Source organism: Triticum aestivum, chromosome 7D, assembly GCF_018294505.1.
Source record: "Triticum aestivum cultivar Chinese Spring chromosome 7D, IWGSC CS RefSeq v2.1, whole genome shotgun sequence".
NCBI classification, from domain to species: domain Eukaryota; kingdom Viridiplantae; phylum Streptophyta; class Magnoliopsida; order Poales; family Poaceae; genus Triticum; species Triticum aestivum.
This window is the reverse complement of record NC_057814.1, coordinates 379,403,149-379,408,482: the sequence shown is the minus strand read 5'-3', so window position 1 is coordinate 379,408,482 and position 5,334 is coordinate 379,403,149.

The following is a 5,334-nucleotide window of genomic DNA, read 5'->3' as shown; positions in this document are numbered from 1 at the left end:
AGTAGGTAGGGTACGCATGTGGCTGTCCCACCATTGAGCAGCGGGACCCTTGAGGAAGAAGGATGCGAAGGTGACATAGCTGGCAAGGGCTATATCAGCAGACTCCATTTCATATGTGATGTCGCGGAGCCAGTCATCAGCATCAAGGGGCTGATTTGAACTGCGGTAGATGGTCAGATTGAGGTGCATGAAGTCCTGCAGAGTTACTGGGGTTGGCTGTTGATTCATGTTCGGTCGAGGAAACTGAGCCATCATTCCTTCCATGAACTGGCGGTTCAGCTCAAACTGTTGTATCATTCCTGCCAAGAATTCAAGCGGTGGTGGAGCGTTGCCACCACGGCCACGACCAGCGGGTCTAACCATCCTGCTAACATGTAACAGGGGTAGTTCAGCATCGAGCATTTGTAAATACCAAGGATCATTCATGATGAAACATGCATAATGGTACGATGGATACCACATAGTAGTCAACACGACAGTGTGTGTACTATGGAATAACTATGGCTTATCCAACTTTGGGGTGAATGTGGTCACGGGATCCTAATGTTAAATTCGTTTAACCCGAGTGGAAGAGAGATCAGAGTCCTAGAGTATAGACGAGGAGTAAAAGATCCTAATACCACCCAATGGCGACGTGGCCCCGTAAGACACACAACCATGTTAGTAAAAGTTTTTTGTAGTGACTAGACTCAACTTCGGCCAAGGAGTTGGAAGGGGGCCACCTATAGGCAGTCAGCTCTGATACCAACTTGTGACGCCCTCGATTCAATCGTACACTAATCATACATGCCAATGTGTACGATCAAGATCAAGGTCTCACGAGAAGATATCACAACACAACTCTAGACACAAATTAAAATAAAACAACCTTTATATTACAAGCCAGGGGCCTCGAGGGCTCGAATACATAAGCTCGAATACAAATGAGTCAGCGGAAGCAACATTATCTGAGTACAGACATGAGTTAAACAAGTTTGCCTTAAGAAGGCTAGCACAAAAGCAGCAACGATCGAAAAGGCAAGGCCTCCTGCCTGGGAGCCTAGTAACTACTCCTGGTCATCGGCCAATTCGTAGTAGTATCCGCCCTCGGGGTAGTAGTGGTAGTCGTCGGCGAGGGCAACTGGCTCCGGGGCTCCGTCATCTGGTTGCATCAAACGGATATGGGGAGAAAAACAAAGCAAAGCAACCGTGAGTACTCATCCAAAGTACTCAGCAAGCAAGGATCGACACTACATATGAAACATTATCAAAGGGAGGCTGTATATGTGGACTGGGCTGCGGAAATGCCAGAATAGAGAGAAGGCCTAGTCCTGTCGAAGACTAGCATCTTCAAGCATCTTGCAGCATTTAGAAGAGTACACATCAACATAATGTAAAGTAGTAGTAGTGTTATCAACCTCGCCCAGAGATCCTTCCTCGACCCCCTAGGAGAAAGCAATCCCAGAGCCATACTATCCATTTCTCATCACAAGTATCCAGTTCTAGTTGTATTGATCGAGATACAACTCCGAGCGTCCGTTACCGTAGGACAGGCTATCGATAGATGTTTTCTTCCCTGCAGGGGTGCACCAACTTACCCACCACACTCGCTTAACTCCATTGGGACACACTTTACTGGGTCATGCTCGGCCTCGGCCAAACAATACGCCGCAACCCGACCTAAGCTTAATAGAGAGGTCAGCACGCCGGACTAAACCTATGCCCCAGGGGTCTTGGGCCATCACCCCGAGAACTCTTGCACATTGCGAACGCGGCCGGTGAGCAGACCTAGCTACCTCCTTAAAAAAGGCAGGTGCTTACCAGTCCAACCCGGCGCGCGCTGCTCAGTCGCATGACATCTATTAAGCTTCGGCTGATGCATAGGACGCAAAACGCCCATACTATGCCCACATGATGGTTAGTGCTATCAGGCCAGAGGCCCCTCAGATCAAATATCCAAATTGTAGTGGATTAGGAACGCGTGGTAACAAGCAGAGGCTCACGAAAGATGTGACCCCGTCGCCCCGTCTCAAGGACTTGCGGCAAGGGATAAGAATGCCCGGCCACGCCTCATAATTATCTCGCAGGCACCCTCCGGGTCAACCCGACTCCTCATCACCCGCAAATATGCTTGCGCGGGTACCCCTCAGGGCCGACCCGTCTTTAGTAACATGGTTCAGTGTAAAGTCAGTAACCGTGTGTCTAACACCAAGGGGGAAACCTGAGGAATCACCCTCGACGGATTCCCACTCAATGTAACCATCAAGGTGGACTTGGAGGAATCACCCTCGTTGGTCCACACTTGAGGGGTTGCACGACAGATTCATTATCGGGAGTGGTCAAGGAGGAATCACGCTCGGTGACCATGACCGAATAGCTACACTACAGGGTTAACATCAGAAGTGTTGATGAGGGATCACCCTCGGCACTCGATAGGAACCCAGTAGTGTCGAGCAACTAAGGGGAAAGTGATGTGCGGTGCCGGGGCCTGGTCTTCAATCATGTTGCTCGAGTCGGCGATGATGAAGCAGGGGCAACAAGGACAAGGTGGGGGTCACTGATGGATCACTAACCAACCTATACTAAGCAGTTTAGGATAAGCAGGTAGGTAACAATAAGAAGGTTAGAAAAGCAGGCTATGCATCAGAATAGGAGCAAACAATAACAGTAGCAAAATCTAATGCAAGCATGAGAGAATGGAATGGGTGATATCGGGATGATCAAAAGGGGGGGCTTGCCTAAAAGCTCTGCTGAAAAGGAAGAAGTGTCGCCGTCGACGTAGTCGATCACAGGGGCGGCATCGGTCTCGGGGTCTACCGGAGAGAAGAGGGGGAAGAAACAATAAATATAAAGCAAACATAGCATTAGAAAGCATAACATGGCAATATGTTATGCCGAGTGTGACCTAACGTATGGCTACACGACATAGGTGAAGGGGGAATTCAACCGGGAATGTTTTCTTGGTTCCGGACCTGTGTCGGACAGATGACCGGAGGGGGAATGTTCCATGTTCAGCTAGTTAGAGGCATCTGATAGGTAAACGGACCGCGTATTCGAATTTGTCACGTTTTTAGCAACTTTCATGTAGAAAAAAATTTCATCCGAGTTACAGTTTATTTACTATTAATTTCTAAAGATTTAAACATTTCTGAAATTATTTAATTTTAATAGAAATAGAATTATGACGTCGGCACGACGTGTTGATGACATCAGCAGCCAACAGAGCGGTTGACCAGGTCAAACCTGACCAGTGGGTCCCACATGTCATACTCAGAGGGACTAACAGTAGTTTATTTAAATTAGACACAGTTAATTAGCAGTATGGCCCCACATGTTAGTGACTGCTTAGGTTAACTAATTATGTTTATTTATAAAAATGTTTAATTAGTCTAATTAACAGAGGGGACCCACATGTTAGTGGTCCACGGTGCCCAGTCAGCATGTTGACTGGGTCAGCCCAGTCAACTAGGCCCGGGGGCCCCACTGGCAGTGACCCAGGGGTGGGCCCCAGGTGTGCCATGACGGTAGCGGCGCCGGAGATGGCTCCAGTGAGCTCAACGCGGTGGCTGAGCACTGGAGCAGCTCGGACTTTGCGCACAAGGCACCATTTGGCGTGCGGTTGGGATCGTTCGAACGGCCTCTCGACGCCGCGTCGTTCTGTGGCGATAGTTTGGCCGGAAACGGCCGGAGACGACGGTGGTGAGCGGCGGAGCTGACGCCGGAGATCGGGCAGTGATGGAAACGAAGTTAGACGACGCGGGGAGGCTTGGTCGTGAGCTCATTGAGCTCCTGGGAGCACCAGGAGCACGACCGTGGCCTCAGGCGATGGTGGCGTCGACCACAGCGACGGCCACAAGCCCTTCGGCGGCGAGTAGAGCACAGACGCGGCATCAGCTAGCTATGGCACGCGAAGAGGCTAACAGAGGGGAGCAGGAGACGGAGAAGCTCACCGAGCGGCATGCCAATGGCCCTTGGGAGTTTAGGAGCAGCAGAATGGAGCGGATCGACGGAGAAGCGCCGACGACCGAAGACATGGAAGAGCTCGATCCCCTCGCTGTGGTGGCTCCTGTCTCGTTCCGGTGGTTGCAGATGACGTAGAGGACGGAGTTGGAGCGAGCAGGCATGGTGGTGAGGCGAGGAGGTCGCGGTAGCCGCGAGTTCTACGGCGCCGAGATCATGGCGGCGCTCGGATGCGGTGGGAAACGAGGTGGGAGCGAGGAGCGGGCGGAGAGGGCGAGGGGAATCTGGGAGTGAGTGGAGGTAGGTGGGGGAGGACTCGAGGAGCCGGAGGGGGCGCTCTTATCCACCCGCGGTGTTGCCGGCGGGGTGGTCGGGCGACGACGAGCCCCTGGAGCGGCGCGCACCAGGGGAACAGGAGGGAGGGGAGAGCGACCGAGGAGGGGGCGTGGGCCGGCCTAGCTGGGCCAGCTGGCTCGGGTGGGCCGAAGCCCAAGTGGGGTAGGGGCTTTCTCTCCCCTATGCTTTTCCTTTTTCCAGCAGCTTTTGCTTTTTCTTTTAGCCACAAATGACTTTGCAAAAATATGCCACTGGCCAAAACAATTTCAAAGAATTAATGTGCACTGCCACAAAAAGATTGTGAGACTTTTAAAATAGTTTGCAAATTTTATAAATTTAAAATGCATTTAATTTACTGCTTAGGTCATTGTTTTAAGCAGTTTAGGCCACTTAAACATTTTGCAAAAATGTTGGTTCACCACCAGTATTAGATATGGATTATTTGGCACATGATGAACATTTTAGTTTTCATGTTTGAGCAATTTTTAATTTCACTCAGCATTTGAATTTGAGTTCAACTGGAATTTGAAAGAGATATGAAACAATGATGAACAAACACTTGTTTAGCAAAAGGATTAACTTAACCCCAGGGATTACTGTAGGATCATTACACCGGGGTGTTAGAGACACAAACTCATGACTTTTTGCCAAAAGAATGCTTATAATGATGAGTTAGTCATACAATATGAAGGGCCGAAGCAGGAATAAATTCCTGCCGAGATCGATCTTGGGGATTCTTTTCCTATTAAATTTAGCCCTTTTGATTACTTTTGCTTGGCACAAAGAAAACTTGCCGCTGAACGTCGGGATTATGAGATGAGTTTTCGAGATTTTCCTTACCATTATTATGATTATACTTAGATCTATTCGTGTTTTATGCCTAGCTAAGGGCGTTAAACAATAGCACTTGTTGTGAGACAACCCAATTTTATTTTTTCTTCTACTTTTTAGGTTCTTTATTTCAATAAATATTTCATCTAGCCTCTGTTTAGATGTGATTTTGTGTTTTAATTAGTCTTTGTGCCAAGTAAGATCTTTGGGATAGCTTACGGTGATAGT